The sequence below is a fragment of the Corvus moneduloides genome, chromosome 13 (genome assembly GCF_009650955.1).
Source record: "Corvus moneduloides isolate bCorMon1 chromosome 13, bCorMon1.pri, whole genome shotgun sequence".
Taxonomy (NCBI): Eukaryota; Metazoa; Chordata; class Aves; order Passeriformes; family Corvidae; genus Corvus; species Corvus moneduloides.
The window spans coordinates 7,669,835-7,694,420 of record NC_045488.1 but is presented as its reverse complement, the minus strand read 5'-3'; the positions used below and the strand labels follow the sequence as shown (position 1 = coordinate 7,694,420).

At 42.2% G+C, this 24,586-nt stretch overlaps 1 long non-coding RNA gene across 1 annotated transcript; it reads right to left on the bottom strand.

The window, feature by feature from the left end:
- Nucleotides 1-760: 760 nt before the first annotated feature.
- On the bottom strand, nucleotides 761-19,984 carry LOC116450730. The gene is made up of 5 exons (XR_004242933.1): nucleotides 19,620-19,984; nucleotides 19,187-19,394; nucleotides 11,747-11,853; nucleotides 10,758-10,862; nucleotides 761-9,993 (listed from the first exon to the last, which is right to left on the bottom strand). It is a non-coding gene; the product is annotated as an uncharacterized LOC116450730 (long non-coding RNA).
- Between the last annotated feature and the right edge of the window lie 4,602 nt (nucleotides 19,985-24,586).

The following is a 24,586-nucleotide window of genomic DNA, read 5'->3' as shown; positions in this document are numbered from 1 at the left end:
GTTCCATGGTACTCAACTGCCATCCACTGGAGGAGAGAGGCAGAGGCAGGGGCTCTTCTTAATTATTAAAGTCACAGCAAAAATAAAAAAGAAAGTAAGGACTTGGGTTGTACTTTGCTTATTTATCTGTTCTTTTGTGTCTCCCTAACATGAAGAAAAATTGAAGTTAATAATTCTGAGAAAATACAACTGACAAGAAAACCCTTTTGTTTTCTTGACCAAGCAACTGCAGTAGTGACTGTCCTTAACCACGGTCTATAAATCCAATAATTCTTAATAACCATATGAAGCGAAAGAAAAGAAAAAGTGGGAAGGAAAACTACGGTTTTAAGATAAGAACACTGTTTAATCCAGTTTAGGGGAAGTTAGGATCCTTAGAGCACAGTCTTTTCCACTAGAAAGCACACAGGAATCTCCTTTAGTATGCTTATGTAAACGTTAAATTCTCAAAATATCACTGATTAAATAAAAAGCAATTACAATAAAAGTCTCTAAGTTTTGACTGCAATAAGAGTAACAGCAGAAAACAGGCTGGCTGTAGCCAGGGATCTTGTCCATCTGCCCGACATTTTGATGCCTCAGCTGACTTGAATTAGGAGAGAATAACTTGGAAGATTTTTGAGTTCATCCAGCCCCAAGTTAAGAGAGTCTTCTGAAGCAGTGACTTATATTGCTTAAGCCCATGCAGGGAGCTCCCGGTTGTGCTCTTGATGGCTTTATTAGAAACACAGCGGTGGATCTGTGCGATATAAAAACCATCCGGGGAGACCTTCAACACCTGACCCCCCTTTGCAAGGAACAGAAATATTTGGGTGCGAGGGGGATAAAAAATAGCTGCGAGTGCTTCACTGCTCCCGGTACCTCCCGTCACCGTGCCCTTTCCCCCCAAAGACGCGCCTCCCATGCAACACATGTTGGAGTGAACTTTTGCTCCTCAGAAAATGGGACGACACACTTCCCCGTGCAGGCAGGCGAGGACATTTCCCTCAGATATGTGCGGCTCCACGCTGAAGGATGCCGTGCTCGATAAGGTTGAGATCCCTGGTACCCTGAGATCAAGCTTTTGGTTTCTGGTGAGGCCCTTGACAGCTGAGATGGGCGTCTCTTGTTTGATTGTCGCTCTCCATCACGCTCAGGGAAAGCAGGGCTGGAAAGCTGGGTAGAAATATCTTTCACTGCCTTCCCTTCTGCAGGAGCCTGACTTGTGCTTGACTCGTGTTCTGCAAATGCCGCAGTCCTTGCGTAGACAAAATCCTACCAACTCAGAGGTTTAGTTTGCCTGGCTAAAGACTGCAGGATTCGACCTCTGGAAGCTCATGCTAAGTCCTCGCAGCTCTGATTTTGAGTTTAAGCTTTGGCCTGGAATAACAATGACTGTGAGGGAAGCAATAGGTTATGAGCTGGGTTAAATGATACCTGCTTCTTGCCAGAAAGACTAACTGTATTCAAGCAACTTCTGTCCTCATTTTCCTTTAAATAAATATATAAAGATGTTCAAACTTCCTATCTGGGCTGCAATAATGAAAATCATGTGCACATTAATTTGTACAGGGGTCACTGAGTCTCCCCAGCTCAACGGTTTTCAAACCGTGTGTAGTAAGCCATAAAACACTTATTTTTCATAATTTATGAAGCATTACCTATTGTGAGTCCACAATGCCAGCTGACGTAATACGTGATAAATTTGAAATAACAAAACATTTCTCATGTATTTTCCTCCTGATGTGACAATGTGGGGCATAAATTTAAAATAAAGTTCCCTTAGAAGACAAAAGCAAGGCAAAAGAAAAGACTGCTCTTAAATCAATAAATACTTATATTCCACCAATTTATTGAGCCATTCCCCACTCCAAGGCTGCAGCTCCCAGCTTTTTGAAGCCTCTTGCTACCCCTGCTTCAAAGCTGGAATGAAAGGCTGCTGGAGTGGGTCACTGGTGCCCCCCATGAGTCACGGGGGTGGTGCCGATGCCGCAGCTGCCAGTGCTGCCCTGTCCCTCCACAGCCACCAGCGTGGGCTCCCGGCACAGCTGCTCCCTGTCCTGAGCCTGGAAAAACCTACCCAGGAATGATGACAGGCAGCAGGGCACAAAATCAATACCGTGTAAAGGTAATTTTCCTCCGTAACAATTATCGTCCCTGTATTCCCAGGAAGAGTAGCAGTGAAAGGCTTTGCACTTTTGAAGATAACTTTCTAGTGCTAATTTAGTAGGCATGCAAATATGTAATTGCAGGATTATAATACAGAGCACAGAGCACTGCAGAATACACTTAAAACTCACCTATGTGGCTCTGAAAGCCAGCTGATAAATTCTCATATTACAGGAAACACCTTACAGGCTGAAGGCTGAGACTCTCAGCATCTGTAAAATTGCCAAGTGACTCTTACCAAGCAGTGAATAACATGTGCTCAGCACTATTTGGTTTCATTTTGTCTTGTTTTGTTCAATTCAGTGCACCAAAGCAATATCTGCTTCAAGAAAACTCTGCAATCCAAGGAAGGGAAAAAATGTGGAAGTTATTTGAATGCATGAGGCAGAACAGGAGTGAAGGACAGAGCAGCGTAAAGAGGTTCAGGGACTTTGTCTGATGTCAGTACTCTGTTTTATAAACAAACACAAAAATATTTAAAGATTGTGAAAAGGTGGCTTTACAATAAAATAATGATCTTTCCTTTTAATTTCAGCTTTTATATTTGTAGAGATTGATTAAACTTTACACAATAAGCCCAAATGAGAAGGAAAAAAAATTAAAATCCATATGAAAAATACCCAACAGGAATGATGTGAAGTTCAGTGTGTTGGAAGTCAGTTTCCCCAGGAAAAGACACAGCATATCCACCACAGCCAGGCGTGCAGGGACATCTACTGGCAGAGCAGCCAGACCTGGCCTTGATGAGTACAAAAATCTCATTTTGTACAAAAAAAACCATCAGTTTTAGTGACAGCAGAAGGTTTTGGTTGAGCCAGTAAGAGGAACATGTACAGAAAAGGGAGAAAAAGACACTGGCCTGTCCCAAGGGTGAAATTAATCTTTTGCACAACACATCTCAGAGTGGGGTGTCCTTAGCTCAGCAACCCTGGCTGCAAAACCATGCCCATGGTAAGGATGCTAGGCACACAGTCAATCTCACCCTTTCCAACACCCTTCCTGCACCCCTCTCCTGCTGATTTGGCCGTGTGCACAGGGAAAGCAAGGCTCAGGTCTCACCACAGAGTTCTCCTGCATTAGCCTTGGGGACATCAGTGAGGTTTGGCTGCTCTTTCCTCCCTCTCCCCCAGCAGCAGATACCCCAGGCAGAACGTTCTCAGAAGTAAAAGGCTCCTTGCCTCATCTCTGCCCTTTAATATAACCACAGGAGACAAGACCCATTTAATCCCTTCTGGCAAGATATGTACAACAGACTGATGAGATAGAGCAGGAACCAGCCTGACCCCAACATTTGAAACACTGCCTACCCTTCTTGAGACAGGGTGAGGATCACAAGCCAGGCCCCTTACTGTAAAAAGATAAGAAGGGTTTCTTTTTCTCATCTCCAGATCAAGACAAATTTCTCAACTCCTTGTAGGAGTCCTGATTCTATAACTCATAAATGGAAATAAGTGTCTTTCTCCCCACCCCCACCCATGGCGTCTTCTCCACATACTGCTTTCTGCCCTCAGGGTATCTGTTCTATACTTCCAAAAAAAGTCCATCTGGTTATTTTACTGTAACACACTTACCAGAACTGTAAGATCATAGAAAAAACATTGGAAAAGGACCCCTGGAGGTTTCTAGGCCAGCCTCCTGCTTCTTGGAGCTTCATTAACATTGACACCAGATCAGACTGGAAATGCTTTTGTGTAGGTGATTCCTGAAAGTCACCAAGGAGAGAAATCCCACCACTGCCCTGAATGACATGCCCTAGTGTGGTACTGCACTCCAGGTGAAGAAGTTTAGTTCTAGTTTTAGACATAAGACATTAGTCTTGAAGTGAAACACTCATCCTTAGTAGCTAAACACTGTTCAGCAATATTGAAATTCCAGCTTGTACCTGGATTTGAAAACCACCCATCGGGTTATTTATGCTCCAGTTTTAGTTCAAACCATCTTTCCTCCAGCACAGACCCTCAGAAAGGCCGCAGCTGGGCTAAGCCCAGATTTCTAACACACCTCAACCAAGCAATGGGGGAATAAAAAGGTTGAGAGGGGTTCACAGATGAGGCAGGAGAGCTGGGAAGCAAGGGACCATAGTGTCATACACTCACAATGACATAGAGACTTAAGATGGGACTCCTATAAATACCATGGACATGTGCTACCTTTAAGTCCCATTTCATCCACCCTAAATATACTCACTTTTACTTTGATTATACATGGCTTTCAGCATTTTTAGGCTCTTCCCAAAAGCAGCTGCTAAAATCCAGCTAAGTGTTTCTTTAGAAGTAAAGCACCTACAAAATCTTTCACTTAGCTGACATTATGAAATCAGAAAATGATACATACAATTGCATTCCTTACAGTTATATACTTCATTTAAAACATTTCACCTGCTTTTATTTTTTTTTCTTTCTTTTTTTTCCCCAGTCATTACACAACATCTGAAAGATAAGAGAGGGAAATCATTTTGTTACTTTAAATACTTATCTCAAGCTCTCATTTTGAGTACATCGAATACATGCACTGTGCTAAAAAATGCACAAGGGAAAAAATTCCAAGGATACAGCTAAGAGATTGTGAGAAGAAAAAAACAGAAAACAACAACAGCAGATCATAGAAGAAGAAGTGTCTAAAAAATGAGAAACCACAAAAAAAGGGACAGAGCTATAGCATGGTAGAAGAAAAAAATAAATGCACCACATAATTTATTGCAGGGAGAGTTCTGAAGAAAATGTCTTGTGAAATAAATATAATGCTCATGAGGACAAGAGATCTCATTCATATCCAATCTGTCTTGTGTAAAGAACTAGGCAATAATGTTCAAGTAAGTGAGTCACTGCGAGCTCTCCCAGTTCAGCTGAAGATTGCTCAATAGAAATAATAACAAGCCTCAGAAAAAAGACACTGTAAGTACAGGTGGGAAAGGGAGACAAACTCAGAGCAATAAGTACATACAAAATATCGAGATTGCTGTACAAAGTAAAGGCATGATATGTGTCCTTCTCTATCTTCCAGACTATTCCTTCTGTGCAGTGAAGGTCTGTGCCCAGGCTGACAGCTTCCCTCTGCCCATGCTTGAGACAGCACAGATGTGAGCAGGTTGGGTAAAGAGTGATTTATTTACGGATCCAGAGCCAGGGATTTCTCATTAAAGGACCTTCAACTCCATACTCTGTTCCTCACATTGAACCATGGATGTCCAAGCCCCAGGAAACGTCAAGTGCCCTTTGATGCCACCACTGTCCTGTTGGCAGAGGATCTGGTGAGGATCAGGAAAGTGGTTGCTCAGGGTGTAGGTGCTTTGCTAAATGAGACTGAGATGTGTTTGCCATGAATTAGCTACATTTAACCTTTATAAAGAGGAATAACCTTCACTGTGTGTCCACGTGGTCTTCCTTAGGCAGACTGAGGGTGTTTGAAGTCATGGCCAAACAGGGTATGGGCAACCTGGGCAGTGCCAACAGCTGTTGGACATATCAGGAGAGCCCTGGACCAACACATCCTTGGGAGAGGCTGGCTTGGGCAGGACAAGAACAGCATCACACAGCCCTGGGACTTCCCAAGCACGGCGTGCTGGCACAGTGACCTACCAAAGGCATGAGGGCCTTTCTGTGGTGAGAACAGAAGGCACAGCCATCCCATCCACCAGCAAACTGGCCCTGCTCACCAGGAGCATGGCAGGATCCTCACAGAGCCCACAGCCCCTGTCTGGGCACCTTGTGCAGGCAGAGGAGAAGAAACAGGAATCTTCGTGAGTGATTCATCATGCTCTAAAATCTAAGCCTTATGGGAACGCTTCAAAACACACAAGTTCATTTCCTCCAAAAATGCAGCAAAACTGGATTTTATTTGGTTTTTTCCTTAACTGCTTCTCTGCTCGCAGGTCTCTCAAAAATGCTTAAGAGGAAAAAAAAGAAGATGGGATCAGATACGTTCGATGTAAACCTGCTTTGGCAGGTGTGAGGTGGGAAGGGAGAGGGGATTAACAGGATGGCAGAAAGATCCACTGATGACTGCATCTGAATAGGGCTTTTTCCAGCCCAGGATTACAGGTTCAGAGAAGGAATCTCCTTGTTACTGCTGTTTTTAGCTGCTACAAATGTTTGCATAGCCATGCTAAAATGCAGTCAGAAAATTGTTTTGTCTGGTTTTGCTTCCACTTCTTCCTCGGTTATTGAAGGTGAGGTAGCAAGGAGACAGCACCATGTGAAAACCAGCTGTGGGGAGAGGCAGGGAGGATGTAGGGGATGGGACAGAACCAAGAGGGGAAGGGCATTCGCATCCAGCTACTGGACATCTGCAGTGAAACCATCCTCACCCTTGGCAAAGCAAAAACACCACTGGAGTACAACTCTGCCTGCTGGGTGGTCCAGCATGTCCAGGATCTACCAGCAGGAGCCTGAGTTGCATATTTAAATACTAAAAATTTCTGATAGCCCAAACTATTTAGAGAGAAAAAGGCTATCGACTCACATTTGGAAAAATGTCCTCTTGTCTGCACAGCTCTACATTTTTCAATCTAAATTTGGAGTTTTGGCTACTGTGATTTTTCAGGGTATGAGATGTGGGTGGGTATTTTTGTACAAGATAATGTATATCTAAAATGATACAGACTGTTGCTAGAGCCAGAAAGATGTTACAATGTCAGAATTGTGAGGAGAACAAAATATGCATTTTAAAGACTAAGAAATAGAGAACAACAACACCGTCTAAGTGACCTGACCGAGGTTAGAGCATGAGTCACTCACGGAGGCAGGCAGGGAAGTTGCTTTTGTGATCCAAGTCAGAAGCACTTGGAATTCACTTGCTGTAAAAAAGCTCAGCAAAAAGGGTCCTGGGGGTTAAAAAAAAAAGGAATGGAAAAATTTACCATGGTCTATAGGTGCAAAAAATGGCTTAAATGGACACCTTGATGTCTCTGAAGCACTTGTTAGCAAGAGAATGCATCTGCAGCTGTGCATCGGCAAACAGAACTACAGAGCACTGGACTTTTAAATGCAATTAATGCATCATTTGTCCTTCTTTAACTCTGTAAGATCTCCCATCCTACTCTCCAGCCATTGCAAGTGGTTCTCTGGCAGGGGATACATTGCTGTGTTCTGCACACAAATTTTGGCTGGTCTTATTCTTATAAATTCCAAGTATTAGGGGACATACAGTCAGTTGCTGTGTATTGTAACATCTCAATCGAAGTCAATGGAACTATGAAACTACACAATAATCAAGGAATTACCTGAAGACAATAAAATCATCAGCCTGACTCTTGATATCATTGAGTCAAAGGAAAGAGAAAATAAACATTTGTGAGGTCTTGTTATAAAAGAATATCCCTACACCACCTTACACAAGTGACGTGAATGCAGACTGAAGGACCAAAAAACACAGAAGAAAAGGAAAAAATAGAGTTCATTTTAAACATTCTGATTCTTTCAGCCCGACTTCATGCTTTTAGAGAGCTCTGTGATGACAATACAAACAGTAGCTCATTTCTCAATCAAATTCCACCCACATCAGTGTGTCACACTTGTGCCTGATGAGCAGGAAAGGGGTAGTGGTGGGGTGCTACATACCCAGGGGCATGTAGATACACAGAAATACAGATACTGCAAGTCTCTTTTCAAGTTTTTTAGTGCCTGCTCTAGTCCTAGATACAGGGCTGAGCTGGCAGCAAAGCAGGTTACCATATTCTGCATAACAATACCACAATCTTTTGAAATTTCAGAGGGAAATGTTTATAACTCACATATTTAATTATGCTTTCTGATATGTCTCTGAAATAACTTCAGTGACTGTGATGATTTCTGTCTTGACAGTGGGCAAACTGAGGCTGACTGACCTGATCTGCCCCCAGCCACCCTTCTGCAACTGCTGGGACTGAGCTCCGAGTCCCCCTCCCCTCGCAGAGCCACTGCGCCGCTCTTTTCCAGGGCATAATTGCCACATCAGTAACGATGAGAAGATTTTATTTGATTGAAAGGCTGCTCTAAGTACCCAGCTTGCAGGTTACATCTCACCTGCAGGAACTTAGGGGCTATACAGACATTCGATTTCATGATTCATTTAAAGCGATACGAAATGTTGCTTTGAAGCTCCCCCCGTCCCCATTCCCTCTTCACATCCGGCGACTGCACAGTGAGTGGAATTATACTCAGCATGTCACACTCCAGTGGACAGGGATGGTTTGTAAAAGCTGATAAGCCTCGTTAGGATTTGCAACTTTGTATGAACTTCAGTGATAAATACTGCGTTCGTGAAATGCCAAATACTGCTGGAATGTTGGCGTGAGCACGACAGAGATTACAGCTAATGTGGGAGCGCGTAGGTACACTGTGCAGTAAATTACAGTCATGATATGCAGCCACTTTCTGTAAAAAGTGGTGGGGTTTGAGCCAGGGGTATCTCCTATAGCACAGTACACAGGGATCTAATAGAGCTAACAGCTCCGAGTGAAATTAATGAAGCGGGAATGGTATGACGAGGACCCTGAGTGGATATGGAGGGAAGAGACAATATTTGCCAATACCTTTTCATGGCTCTTACTCATGGGTTACCTGCTCTGGTGATGCTGTGAGTTTATGAACACACCCAGCCTATGGCTAATGACTAGAGAGACTCCTTTGCCCTTGATTTTAACAAAGAAATTACAACTCCCGTCAAGAGCAAACTTTCAAATCCTCTTCCTTTCTTTTTTTTCATACATGATCAAAAGGAATTTCAGAATGATGTCCCGAACTCAGATGAAAGCAAAGTTTGATGTTCTGAAGTGCTAAACTTTTCCGCTTTGACCTGCACGATTGAGATGAAGGAGAAATTTGTCTGTAGTAATTAACATGACAAATAACTGTGAATGGGAACTTGCTGTTCTGAATGACAGCGTTGTCTTCTGCTTCAGGGTGAGAAACCCAGGGCCAGGATCCTGGGGATCTATCCCTTGCTTCCATCTGACTCTTAAGAGGTTTGAAAATCTCTGTCTCTCACCTGATAGAGACAAGAACAGAGGGTGGTCTCCTGCAAGAGCACAGCACCTTCAGATGCATCCTGCTACATCCTGCAAGATATTGCAGGGGGGAAAGAGCTGATTGCCCAGAAAAAGAATAATCACCAGTGATTAAAGGTATTTCATGAGCCCTGCCTTTCATGCTGACAGTTCTGCTATAATCATTCCCAGCATACGGCTCTGCCTCTGTGCGTATTCATCTGTTGCCAATTGCCTTATAGTTACTTTGTGAGTGTGTTAGTTGGGGAGTCTTCTCTTGTTCTTTGTTTTTACAGCCCTCAAACACAAGAGATCCTATGACCAGGATCCTGGATGCTTTGAGGCACCTAATAAATAATTGATAGCGTTCCAATACCCAAACTATGCTTTGCCATATCAGGAAGCCTGTACAGCAAAAAGATAACTGACATTAACTAATTGCTATTGAGTGGTTTTCAGGCAATAGATCACATAGGTTTTTCTTTGTTTTCTAGTGGGTTGCTTTTTAGGGCTTTTTTTAATTACAGTATGAAAACTCAATGCATTTTATCACCAATTTGATAGTAGATGGCTCCAGCAGAGAATCCTAAAACTTTCCAAGCCACAGAAATAGATTGAATTGGGTTAAGCTGTATTATCAGTGCGGAGGGGGACTTGTGCTGCTGTCTATGTTACATCCATTCTGCACAAGGCATTTGTATCTTTAGACATATCATTTTGGCTTTGCTCTTCAGATCAGCATTATCTACAGGAGACACTCCTCACGAATGCAGCAATCCCCACCTCATTCATTCCTCCTTTCTGCTGGCTCGTGCCTGGTGGGAAGCGAGCAGCTCCTGAAACCCTGCCCCAAGTTGCTGGTAGCAGCAGCATCTGTAGAGCTGTGTGGGAGGAGAGCAGAATCATCCTCACCCTTCCCAATTAAAACTTCATCACCAGCACCAAGATAACAATGCAACAGAAAAACACTGAATGCTGTTCTCACTGGTAACCGACATGACCTCCGAGCTCAAAAAAACCCAGTGCCCTGTTCTTGTCCCGCTATTCCCCTGCAGCCTCACCCACGGCGCCCATCAAACAATCAGTCACAGACCCCATCTGTCAACACGGGGTCTGCAGTTCATGGAATCTGCCCGACCGTGGTGTTCTATTACTGAGACTCTCTGTAAACAGAGGTGCTTTGAATGACTTGTCGTCTCTTACAAATTGCACGGGGAGAATGAAGGCTACAGGACTGAGTGACATAATTGTAAGACAAAAATTACAAAGGCTCTTCTTTCACTTACCCTGGCAGTCTTAGAACTGAGCTAGACTTTCACACACAGTGCCAGGGCCGATCAAAGCTGCCTTGTAAAGTTTTTTTCTTGCTTTTTTTCCCTTGCTTTTTTTTTTTTGCTAGGGATCCTTGATGCTAAGTAAATTTGCATCAGGGTTGCTTTGTGCATCACAGTCCTGTGTATTGTGATGGCCAAGTGTTCCCCTTCCGATGGCAGTTACTGATCTTGATATTTAGGGTGAAGCTTGACAAAATACAAACTCTTAACATTATATTCTGTGGTTTGTTTTTAGTTTGTGTTTATATCTTCTCACTCATGTGTCTTCCAGCCCTTTCTTCATCTCATCCATTAAACAAAATTCACAGTACCTTGAGGCTTACATATCTGAAGATCCTGGGGAAACCTCCACTCTCATATTCAGTTGAACCAGTCACATCCTCTTGAAGAAGCTCTTCTGTATCCCAGTCCTGTCCCTGGGAAGCAAAGGTCACGGTTAGACGAAGTGTCCAGATGTCAGAACAAAGGGACCACATTTGTTTAATGGATTATGGAGTCCAGAGAGATATAGAGATATTTGGGATCTAGTGATACTTCCAGTGGGTCATGTGTTCCATGTATTTATCATGTTTTCCATTTAAACAACATAGAGTCTAGCCAGACGCCATTGTGACGGATGGCTGATAGCCGTGTGTAATAAATAATTTTTAAAAAAGCAGAAATCAGTTACATTACAAATAAATTATTCTGGCTTCAAGGATGCTTTTTGTGTCCCTATGTGTAATGCTATAAAAACTTTTTTTTGCTCGCATGAAAAAGATACTAGACTTTTGTAAAGTAGAAATCAGTACCACCAAAGGCTTAATTATATAATGAAACATTCTCAAAGCCCTCACATTAGCTCACTGACGCTTAGTGGAAAAGGCATTACCTAGCAACAGTCACTTACAAATCACAGGAAAAGTAATGGAGATTATATGCTACACCACTCTATAGAGTCAAAATTGGTAGCAGGATGTGCTTGCCCTTTCATTTCATGTGGAAAAATCCATTGTTTACAGGTGTGAGGGTGTAAGGGATGCACTTCAGGGGGAGAACAGGCCTGTTTATCCATCATTAAAAAGTAATCTTTAAAAGAAGGCCAAGCATGGACCAAGGCACTTTAACATGGCCAGAGAGGGCAGACTGAAACACAGGCATTAGAAAAATTACCTCTACTTTTTTTTCCTCAAAGAAATTGCTCTTCATATGTCATTCATTCTCAAGTGCTTAATTAAAAGGATTAACTCATTTTTAAGTGCTGACAAGCTTGAGTTCCCCAGCACCAATGTCCTGCATGTGACTCAGAGAAGTTACTCACATCAGGGAGTTCAGCAGTTCCTTGGCCTCCAAGATTTGATAGATATTGCCTCTGTATTTTGTTTCCATCCCACTTCTGTGCACCACAGTGGCAAAAACTGTTAGAAACTGCAGGAGAAATACATTGGTATTTTAGAGACAGAGTTATTAGAACCAGCTCCATATTGCAAATGCAGCTAGCAAAGAGAGAGCTGGGTTTTATTCCGAATTATGCTTTGTTAACAAGTTGTTAACTAAGTTCTCACTCCAGAATATTTAGAGCCAGCTAAATAATATGTGTCAAATCATTGATCTGACAAGTTTCACAACTTTTTTTTTTCCACTTTAAATTTCAAATATCTATTCAAAAAATAGCATGTTCAGTTTTTTCGCTCAGTTTTAATTACTGGCGACAGCAGGGAGGGAGAAAGAACAAAGCTGAATGCACAGATCCCAGAGGGAGTTTGCCATCTCTGACCATTAGGGGAAAAGAGAAAAAAACAGGATCTTTTCACTTGGAAACTGGGCCCACTTAGTGTGGAGGCCCTGGGAAGAGAGGAAATGCGGAGTCCTCCCAGTGGAAGAATCGTCCTTTGCCATCTCTTTGCTGATCATTCCTGTAGGCGGCTGCTATGGCAGAAAACCTAGTACAACAGCACTGTTGGACTGAGGCAGAAGTTCTGCAAGGGTGCAATGTTTCTTGGGTTTGGAATTATACAGCTGGCACTGGGGACAAAGGGAAAAGTTACAGCACAGAGCTCTGCTCATTATACAGAAAACTGTTCAGAGACAGGTGGCTTCAAAGGATTGCAATTCTGAGGGATGAAACTTTGCCTTTTGCATGTGTGTGTGTGTGTGTATGCAGGCACACATGCACACATCAATGAACATTTGCCTCAAAAAGCAATGAAAGTGTTTCTGGTTTCCCTGGGCAGTGCTCAGGCAGTCAGCTGTGGCTCGGAGCAGGCATGTGTAAAGAGAGCCCCCCCGTCTCCCCTCGTCTCACTCATCAGTCCAGGACTTTGATGATGATATTAAAAGCAATGTCCGTGAGACTGAACTCCAGATTATGCTTTGGGACTCCTCCCATATCACAGAGGAAGTAGCAGGATTTCTATCTGGACCTGAGAAATAAAGATGCATTTTCTAAGTGAAATACCTTAATCTAGGTTGCTTAATACAGCTGAAAGCCCCTCGGTGGGCACAGACCACTAGCAGATCCAGCTGGAGTGAAGTTTAGGCAAGGCCATAACTTGGTTATCAGTAAAGACTTGTGCTCTGTGACAATCTTCTCTCCCACTTTTGGAGATCTCAGACCAAACAGGGCTGCTGTGGATACGATGCTGCTCAGTGCGTGTTCAAGTAGCACAACGGGATTCCTACCAGCTCCAGTAATTATCAGGTATACACGAAAGAGCCAATCAAGCACCCAAAAGGACAGGCTGCCCTCTGCTCCCCCCGGGTGCAGCTGGCTCCTTATTTCAAGCACAATCTTAAATTACAAGGAAAAAGGATTTGCTGCAGAAGCAATGTTGTTTGGTATCAAAAAAGATTCCTCCTTCCTTCTGCCACCTCCCCCCATCTGCTTTTCATGTTTTATACAAAACTTGCTGCTCTGAACACTCCTGGATTTTCTCCCCTTCTAATAATAAAGAAGCGAATCTGATGTCTCCCACTGATGGCTTTCTAACCTTCAAAAGCATGTGTTTATCATGAGTTTCAGCTATCCAAAATAGTTTTGACCTGAGGTTACCATGCAGGCTCAGCCTGCTTCGAGGCAGGTTAAATGGATGATAAGCAAACATTTCATTACAGACCCTTAGTTGTTGTAAGGATGTGCAAATCCCTGAGAAAGATTTTCAGCATATCCTCCCGAGCAGTGTGGGGCTTTGGACCTGGGAGGTTCACTCAATCAGAGCCCTGCTGTCATTTTGCAAAAATCTCCGCTGACTGTGCCCTGCATCATCACTTTGTGGGGCCCTGGGTGAGCCGCAGGGCTGGGGAGAGATTCCTCCCACCTGATGCACTGTGAGGGATGAGATTTTTAACTCTTAATTGAAAACACTCTTTTTTTTGCTATCCTGTCCCTTCTCTGGTTTCTGTCTGAGCAGAGGAGTGTGGAGAGGTGCTGATGGAGAGTTGGGTGGCCCTGGGGGAGATCAGTCCACCTCCCAGCCCCTGCCTGCTGCCTCATGTCTCAGAGCCACATGCATCCAGCAGTTCCAAATTTCCTGCCAAAACTATTTTGAGCACCACTATGCCAAGTCCACTGATCTATTGCTGGGCTACCTGTGTCAAGTGAAAACGGTCCAGTGTGGACACCGCACAGCCTCACCCCACCAAAAAGCAAACAGGCACTGCTCAGAAAGCAATGCTCGTTCTGCATCTTCCTCAAAATAAAAACACAAAGAGATGAGAGCCCTAGTGGCTAAACGCACCCCAATACCAGAAAGGCACATCTTTGAAGGACCAGGTACTTTGTCTCTCTCAGCTCTGTGTCTCCTTCCTATTTTAATCCACACAACAGCAGCACTTAATGGGTCACCACCTGCATTAATCCTGAGCAGGATTCCCAGCCCCAGCTGTCCAGCCAAGGACCATGCCCCATTTTCTTTATTCCCACCTCTCTTCTATACCCATCCAGCTCAAATGTTCTCAGTGCAAGAGCCTGAGCTAATTAAGGATAGAGAAAGGTGAAGCCTGACAGAGAATTCACAGTGTACACCCAAGATGGTGTACACCTCATGTCTCTGTTTCCAGCAGCACAGGAGATGGAGGAGTGCAGGGCATCGTGTCCTTGCTCCGTGTGCTCCAGGTTCATTACCCAGTCAGTGGATTGTTGTTCTAGGCCAAGTTTCAGATAAATGTATGAAGAACATTGCACTGCTGGGGATGAAGCTTCCCAAATCCCTAATTCCAGCCTAATTGCGCCAAGGTAATCAGTCTCTCTGCTCTGAAACTGCATGGGTGACATGCTGACATAGCTGTGCTATCCTGCTTAGTTTCATCTGTCCTCAACATCTACTGGTCTCCAGAATTATTTTTCTTCAGTCCCAACCATTCCTGGTGTTGGGCTGTACGTATCAGTGTTCAGTACAGCCCCTTAATTTCTATGCTATCACTGGGATTAGCATGGATTTACCTATTTTTTAAAGAAAAGTGTGCAGGAATAAGTCTAATTATACTTTGCTAACTATGAAATGTCCTTCTATTTAGCAGATGCTTGGGCCCTACTTTGACCTAACACTGAGTGTTTCAAGTAAACTGCCAGCAGCCCCGTCAAACTGTTGTGGGTAATTTGGAGTATGAAATGTGTTAAATTATTCAAAGAGCTGAATAAGCATAAACAGGCAGTACAACGGGAGAGATATGCATACCCAGCGATGCTGGTGTGACATTTAATACATCATATTAGCACTCCTGTTAGTACAAAGAGCTGGATGCCTAGCACAGCAGCCTGCAAATTCACAGGCAGAACAGAGCCTAGCTGCATTTTGTCCCCCATATAGCCTTCCTCCAACTGTTTTCCTTTGAAAAGCCAAATACTGCTTGCCTATAACCAAACGTGAAAGTTGGGAAGGAAAATTTGATTCCTTCCTGAAATGCAAAGGGCATGAGGTCCATCTAACCCACCTCTGCTTCATGCTGGTATCAATCATCCTGCTGAGAGCAACTGTCTGATTTAGAACAGTGGTGTAAAAAAATTCAGAATCAGGCTCAGAATTCTCTGGTTCTGGAAAGGGGACCCCAAGACAGACAGACTCTGTGTAGTAATAGAGCTGAAGTAGCAGAGAGCACACGCAGGATCATAACACATGTCTAGCTCAGAAAAACATCTAAAACCCCATGTCCTAGTAAAAGCTGACACTAATTCAAGACAAAACCCTGCCTTTTACCTACTGTGGAAGCAGTCCGTTATTTCTTATCCTTCAAAACAAAGAGTGTTTTCAGGTTATAGAGTATTTCTGAGTTCTCAAGAGATTACACTTCAGGGGATGAATGAGATGCTTCTGTAGTCAGGGTTTCGTGATGGTGAGCAGCAAGGGGGAGGGGATTCTACTTTGAAAGCTTTTTCCCATTCTCAGAAAAGAAAAAAAAATCCAACCTGTACTGTGGAGAAGTTTGGGTCTGGCAACCCAATCTTTACTGCTTGGTTTGTCAACGAAAATAAAAATAAAACTTAAAAAAAAAAATCCATACAGCCAACTCATAACAAATAAATGGAATGATCTCTCCTGAGAGCGGATGGAAGGCCCAGTGATGGAGGTAAAGTAGCCTGGACAAAGCACTCATGGATGTGAAAATACTGTCAGCAGCATGCCTGGATCAGCAAGGGATGGACTAGATGAGCTTAAAGGCTTTTCCCTTTCTTTTCATTTTCCCCCTTTTTCTTTTTTTTCATTTTCCTCCCTACAGTTTCAAGTAAGGGGCTGTAGGGCAGCAGAATTCTTTTGTGTCAGGGGGAAGTCTGATTTTAAGTGGTTCTGAAGCTAGTTTGCTGGTTAGCATAGAGCCACCAGTTTTTTCCCGTTTCTTTACGCTAAAATTTGATTTTGACATTCTCTTAGAAGGTGAGAGGAGACATTGGTACATTTTTTTTCACGCTCCTTTGGGACAAATACACTGCAGGGTGTCTCTTGGCTCTCCTTTTCCTTGCTTCTAAACTCCATTTAGTGATAACATGGGATTGATGAGTCTAACTTCATGAAAAATGTTTACTAGCTTTGTTATCATGAGTACTTAGTGATACTAAAAGGAGAATAGCTCAGTTTTCAGATGGTGAAGGGGAACTTGTAATATAGGCACTTGGAAAAACTCCATTTGAATTCATAATCTGAGCCAATTTTCATTCCTTTAGGAGTGAACTACAGAAAAAATATTAAATGTCAACTTGCCAAAAACATAACCTCTGCCTATAAACACAATGGAGACAGACAAACATTGTGTGGGGAAATGTCAATTCAAATTCAAATCTTAATATAAATTTGGGGTTTGAAATACTTTGAGACATAAAAGTTGGCTGTTTCCCTAGAAAAATGGATCAATTATTTAGGAGTGTTTGTGAGAAGCCAGCTTAAAATCATAACAAGACTTTCAGTTCAAGAAATGTGAATCTGAACATCGAGTTCATTTAGTCAGGCAACAAAATTAAACCAATCTCTCCTTCCAAACTGAACCAAGTAACCGACATCTAGAACCACCTACTGAAATTATGTGAGAACCATTTGAAGTTATGAGTTGATACAGAGAGCTTTTTGCCTTCTCATAAATATCTCAAAAACAAAAAGGGGAAAAAAAGCCTGTATTCTCCATTTCCCCTGTTGCTTACACCAGTCTTTTTGATTTAGGGAGGATCACATCTCTGGGCCAGCTCCTCTTCCTCATAAGGCAGCTGGGAAGAGGGAAACGTAGGCAGAGTCTATATTTGTATATCTCTTTGGATTAGAAATGTGCTTTTATCTCCCAGTCACCCCCACAGTCTGCACTGTGGTGTGTGTTACACAAGGTCAGATAAAAATAACAAAACTTGAGCCCAAACTGTTGAAGGAAATTCATTTTATGGGACCATAGTGGAGGAAGCAAAAACCAAATCTTCCTCCAGATATGCATAGCACAGAAATCAGGCCCATAGCATCAGCTATTGCCCTCCTTGGAGTGGCTCATAAGGTGATGGATGACTTATTGATATTGATGCCGTCGCACTGCAGGCAAAACCATCTAGGCAAAGACTGGGAAAGGCAGCCAGACCATCGAGGACTAGTTGACATAGCTTGGGAGCCAAAGTGAACTCCAAGGTTCATCCACTTCCCAGCGCCTCAGCAATAAAAATAAATCCTATTAACTTCCATCACAATTGAATTCTCGTTCAACTCCGCCACAGTAGCCAACTCTTATTAGAGAGAGGGCACGTCAAGAGCCCACGCTTAATCCCTGCTCCCAACTCTACTGGTCAACATCCTCTGGTAGTGAGACACTCGACAGGCTTGTGAGATCCTGGAAATTGGTTCAAAGAGGCTGGAGAACACTTTTGTGAATCTAGCTGGCTGCACACAGGAGCTGACTTTTCCTTGCTGACTTTACGTGCAACAAATGCACTGCATAAAGCACCAAGTATTTATTAAGAAACACGTAATTGCAGATTAGTTCCTTTTAAACGTTTTAAGCTACCTACTAAACCAGATCTGGTAATAAAAACTAAAGCCAAAAAACTTGCAAAATTTCATTAACAGAGGAAAAATAACTTTAATGGTCATTGCTGTGGTTTAAATTAGAAGAACTGGGAGGGTAAGGAGAGATTTCTTTGAAGTGCCTTCATCCTCCAAGGAATATTGCTATAGGTTTTTGCTGATGTTCATTCTCACAAGCCCAACTATTTTGTGAGTCACCTGGAACTGGTTTCAAATTTAAAATATTACCATCTAGAAGTCTTATTGCAAGTAACCTCTCTGCAGCTTTCTTAGTTCTTCTAAATGACTTCTACAACTCTGCAGGGCTTTATTTTGCCTTGGTTTTTTCTTCATTTTTTGGTATATGTGTTTTATTTTTTAAACAAGTTCTTCATGCAAAGCACCCCCTCAAAGCAAAAGCCCCCACCCTTTCTTATTTTTTTCTCTTAGATATGAAACTATTTGTGGCATTCTTGTGCATGCTACATGAAATATGATCAAAGAGAAGTCACAGAGCTAAAAAAAATCTTTAACTTTCTCTTTTCTTCCTGCTTTACGTATGTAGTAGGTTTTACAGTTTCTCTGCAATAGCCAAGCTACACTTACTGTTTTCTTTACTTTCCAATTGCTGATGTCAGTGATGCCTTCATACACACTTCATCTAGCCTAGAAGTGTACAAGAAGAGCCAAAGCTGAAAAAAAAATACTGAAAGCTTTCGTAACAGCCTTTATCCAGCAAGTTTCAAATAGGGCTCATTTTGCACTTTCCCTGTATTTAATGAAAACAATTTCAAAGTTGAATTGTCCTCAAGCACTTTCAGTTTTGTTTTCTTCTTCTCATTTTCCTTTCTTGTTCCCCATCAGTGAACGGACTCAATAGCAGTAGAAAGCCAAAATACTTGATCATTGTGCCCTTTCAGTGGGCCATAATGATACCAAGGCTGCATAGAGTATTAGGCAAGACAGTGTGAATGAACCTCTCCTTTTATTTAATAATCTGGATTTTACAGGTCATTCCTGGGAAAACTGTACGCACATCTGTGCAAGTTTTCCACAGGCGCATACAGAGCTGTTATCATTTGCCAGAACTTTCTTATTTTAGTCCTAGAACTGTCATTGTCAAACCAATCCTGTGTTTCTTATTGACTGAGAGGTAGCACGAATCCATACTAAAAGCTCTCCAGGGCCTTTAAAAGGTTTTCGTGTCTGTAACAGCACATCTATCTAATCTGCAGTGGTCTGCTCACGTAAGAACATTAACTGGTAGAGATAAGCACAGGTTTCCAGTTTCTTACCTGGAGGGCAGTGGTTAGGTGGTTCATAGGCAAGATGACCTCAGGTTGTCGCCAACTTTATCCTGTTATTCTGGGTGCTCACACAAATGTCTGAAGTTGTACATGTCATATTAGCAGCCACCTGAAGGCTGGATATGCTATCCATTCTCCTCCTTCACAGGAATGGGGGAGAAAGTGATGGGAATGCATCCAGCACTTTCAGCAAGTGCTAAAGGGGAAGGAGGAGAACAAAGTGAGGAACACAGTGACTTAATGAATAGATTTTCATGCACTAATCAGTTTGCCCTCAAGAATCAAGAACAGAAAATCTTAATCCATGAGCATCATGCAGAGTGCAGATCAACTGAAGGGATTCTTGACAATTTTAAAGATATTTTGCATAGTCTATTTAGATTATTTAAGAGTTTTCATCAAAGCAAACCAACTGCCTTACCTGATGTTTGATGTTCCCAGATTCTTCACTGTTCTTCTGTCCATCCATCCCATCTGTCATGGTAGCATGGCTGTCTCAGATTGCTTCTACATCCAATGGAAAGTTGCTGAATACAGAAAAAAATACACAATCAGGACAAGCAGGGTAAGGTGGGACACCTGAATCCAGCAGCTGAAGGATTTTGTATTGTTTTTAAGCCCAGGGCAGGGTTGTATTTTTTTTATGCTAGACTCTGGCCTGGGTCACATCAGGCTCTAGTGGCACTTCAGCAGCACCACACCACAAATGGATGACCCTAAGGTGACACAGTCTCATGCCTGGGTGCAAGGAAAAGAGTGGATCTGACCTTTGAGTTTCGCAGCTTTGACACTTTGATCAACTCCTACTCCATTAATAAATGAAAGTTCACCTACAAGAAGACACACCCCACTCTTAGTATACTAAGTCTCTGATTTGCTGATCAAAATAAATAAAGTGCTTGTGATTAATTTGGAAAAGTAGCATCAGTCGGGTGACTAGGGCATCTGCTTGACATATTTCCCATTCCTTTTCCAGCACATGATGGAGACTCTCTGCACTAGTAAAGCAAGGTATTATAAATTCAATATCTAAAATTTCCACCATGCCAGCAATTGTTTTAAGCCTGCTTCTTGTGCCTTTTATCTCTCTTACAAATCTTGAAGGGAATCGGATTCATCATTACACAAATGGCCTTTATTTCTGGCTGTTAAAAACCTGATGATGAGCAACATTTCCAAGGAAGAAAAAGCAGTCAATTTCCGAAGCATGTGCAGAGTTAATGTCTGCAGTAATTGCGACTAAGTACGGTAGAGCAGAGATGCTCTGCCAGCTGGAGCCAGGGATTAAAAAGGAAACATCTGTGCTGAGATTATAGGAACAGAGGAAGCTGTGGGAAGGAAGGAAGCGAGAATGCCCATGTAGGTCCACCTACCTCATTTGAACTTCTCCTTTTCCCCATGGATTTGTTTTCCTCTCACTAAATTCTACGTATTTACCATCATGAGTGCAAAGAAATCCTGTCTGATTTCTCTGCTGTTTGACCTTTCCCTTGGACCATCCTCATGGCCACACATGGTACCAAAATGAGTCCTAAGAGAGGGAGTTGGGCATATGCTTAAAACTGAGCATGTTTTAAAGTGATTTGCTGAGCAAGGACACCTTTGAGCATAACGACTTGAGATAAAACTTTGGGCCTCAACCAACAAACTACTTACAATGAAACTAACTTCAGGCAGACAAAAAACTCCCTCCGTCTCAGTGGGACTATATGCAAACTTAAATTTACATGAGTTTAGTTATTCAGCTAGTCTAGGAGATAAACAAGCAGAAAGACTACAGTCCAACAGCAAACTATTGCCCATTATATCAGAACTGGAATGCATCATTGCAGATATTGAATACTGACTGTATTCCTAATTCTGCATTCAATAAAACATGCTGAATGTAATGAAAATTGTGTTCTTTTCAGGTATCAGAATTTTAAAACCTGTCCTTCCTTTGGGAATTTTTTCCTCTTCATTCTTACTTAAATAGTGAATGAAAGCTACAGGAGATGAATTCCAATAAAATAATAAAAACTCTGGTGGCTAGGTAACGTGTTAAGGAAGAGGAGACATACTTAAAACATTTTTAAAAACATAGTAAGGAGAAATTTCTATACATGCACAGACACATATTTATCTACTAGCTTAAATTCTAATGAAATATTAAATGTTGCTTTTATCTTTCCCAGTACCGAAGATTTACAAGTTTGCAGTAGATTTGCAGAAATTGCCCTTTGTACAGGAAGGTCAAAAAGAGATTAGAGAACTCTTCACTTTCATAATATTTTGTTTTTGGTTTTTTTTTTATTTCTACTCCAATTGCCTTTGAACTCGTGTTCCTCTGGTGAGGTGAAAACTCAGGGGTGAAGGAATTGAAGGTGGGGAGAAGGAGGGAGGAGAGGAGGAAGAAAAGCTAGAAGGGAATTACTCCTTTCAAAAATAAATCAATCAATAGAAAAAGCACAGAAGTATTACTTTAAAAAAAAAAAAAAAATTCCCAGAGCCAGCACACACACTCCATTTCTGCTAATTGGATTGTGATGTGTTTGCCTTTAATATGTGCAGCCAGCCCCTATGCCCTGCCTTGTGCACATGTCATGTCCTTTTAACATCAGCAGCCACTGGCCTGATTCTCAGTCCTTGATAACATGTTCCCAAGTAGTATCGTGTAACGAGGGGGAACAGAGGGAGAGGTGGGGGAGAGCAGCCAACGCCGGCACAAGCGATTGGTGGCTCTGTTGAAATGCTACAGACAATTCTCTTCTAATTGCTGACCCTTTCATTTGATTTCAATCCTTTGTTTCTTGTTGATATGTCGAGGAAAGGCTACATCGGCCATAAAACAAAAGGATGGATTCAAGCAGGGCTTTTCCTTAATCCGCTCTTCTCCATTCTCTCTCACCCTGCTTTCAGCAGATTTTCAATATCATTAGTTTCTCTGAGTGTTTGCATTTTTCTGTTCTTGTTTAGAAAGGGAAGAGCTGTCAGAGACCACAAAACTGTATTGGGTTCAAGCCACAGAAGTTTGAATTGCTGCAACAGCATTGATGAAATCCTAAAAGATAGTGAAGCTAGGGAAGAGCACAATGGGCAAGGAGAGGACACCTGCTTGCTCCATCCTTTCTCAGACCAAGTTCCCTCTCACTACCACACCTTTAGACTCAATATTTTATCTATTTATTTTAAGAAATTTGCTGAAATAACTTGCAAAGGTACCCTTTGCCTACCTGGTAGGACAACACATTCTCCATACAGGAGCCCTCTGTGTTACTTGGCTGCCAGAAAAACCAGAAGAAATTTATGAGCTGCACCTCCAAAATATTTTCCTTTCTTTTCACTCACTAACTCTGTAGAAAGGATCTTAGAAAGCTTTAGATGCAAGTATTTTGCAAGTTCCTTAAGGAAAGAAGCAGGTTAGCCATTTAACTACTGCTCTTTTAGTGAGATTGCCCAGATAGGACATTTAAAATAAAGGATTTTGAAAATAATGGCTTCCACCATCACTAAAAGTGAAATACACTTGAATAACATTGACTTTCTTTTAAAGTGTGTAGATGCTTCTGCATAGGTTAAATGTCAGATTAAAACCTACATGGACTTTTTGAGTGGCATGTGAGCAGAAATCAGACAAGACCCATACACCACAAAACAGACTTTGCACTTATTCTGGGACCACATCTGAGTGCCTGATCATTTTGCCTGATTTTTTCCATTTGATTTACAAGAGGAGAGTGGTGAAGTTGGACTGGGACACATCAGACTGCAAATTACACCAGACTTTGAGGTCTCACTGGTTGGCTCTCCAGGGTTTATCTGAACTAAGTGCATGTTGGGTTTGCTCAATGGAACCTTCTCCTAAATGTAGTTTCTCACTGGGTTCCTGGTGTGTCCATATTGGTGTGAATAAGAGATACCTTCTGGTTCAGTGAAGATACAAGTTTGCCTGCAAAGTTACTCAGTCAACCTCTCCAACGTTTACTTTCTGCTTTAAAGTGAACTAGAGGACTTTTTGGACTTTGTTATGTCAGAACCACCGAACTCACCCGCAGATTTCCTGAAATCTGAGATCCCAAGTGATGCTTTGTCTAGAGATCAACCCTTGAATATCCTGAAAATAAGTTAATAAAAGCAAACTTTCATCCAGCAGGGACAAAAAGTGAAATCAGATTCACAAATACAAACTAGAAAAGTGATCATACTGCCTTCCTTATTTAAGTCATAACAAATACCAAACTCTGTATATTCCATCTCCTTAAAAAAGGATCGATGGCACTATCCTTTGTCACACAGGTGGTGGTGTGCAGTGGGGTAACACAGAGATCAGCCTTCCTTTCCTGTTTTGGATCCTCAGCTATCCCAGATCACCAGCTAGGTGACAGGTACCTGCCCTTAGCATCTCTCACTGTTAAAAACAAAGAAGCAGCAGCTTTAAAATTTTGTGAAAAGACATCTTATGGCTGTCTCTATCAAAACAGATCCAGAATTTTAACCTGTAGTTTTTATCACTTTACACAGTTGAGCCATTTGTTTTCTTAAACTGCTCTGACCACCTCTTTGGGCAAGACCAGGTAATCCAAAGCTTTCAACTAATGACGGACACTACAGAGAATAAAAGAGAGACAGCATGGACCATTTCAAAGAAAACCAATGCAAACTTAATGCAAACTTAAAATATCCTTGGAAAGTGGGAAATAAGCTAGCACATGAGTACTTAGCACTTTACTTACTTTCCTTAAGGAAATACTAATAGCAATAAAAAACCCAAACCATCAGGAGCTCCAGGAAATAAAAAAACCCCACCTAAATCCTTAAAACAGTAAGGATCCTGGCTGATGCAGCTTGAAACATCAATTAGTTCCCCCCTTGACCTGTGTTTGATTAGCAGATATGCACATCCTGAACTCTGAAACCTCTCCTGCGCCTTAATTGTGTGGCACTGCCCTCCATCCCAGTTCTGCTGCAGTGGGTTTCAGTGGCACTGGCACAAGCTGCTGACAGTCCCTGTACCTGCAAGCTGAGCCCATGCTGTGCCATGCACTAGTCAGATGTGCAGCTTACCAGTGTGTTACCGTGAGGAAAACCCTGTAATGTAGCAGCTTGGCAAGGGAATAATTTCCCTTTTATCTCTTATTAAAGGGGATCAGGTGTTTGCCCATGAGAACTGCACTCTAAGCTACATGATTCTTTTTTTTTTTTTCCTGGAATATGCCCATAAACTAGATATGTGTCTGTTTAAATAAGCATAAAATTATGAGCATCCTGCAGCAAAAATGAGACAGCAGCGTTCAGGAGTAATGTGGATAAAAAAGCTTACTCTTTTCCCCTTCCATGACTTTGGTGGTGAACTTTGAGCCTATGGAGAATTTTCAAGGACACAGAAGAAGGGTTCCTACAGCTGACAAA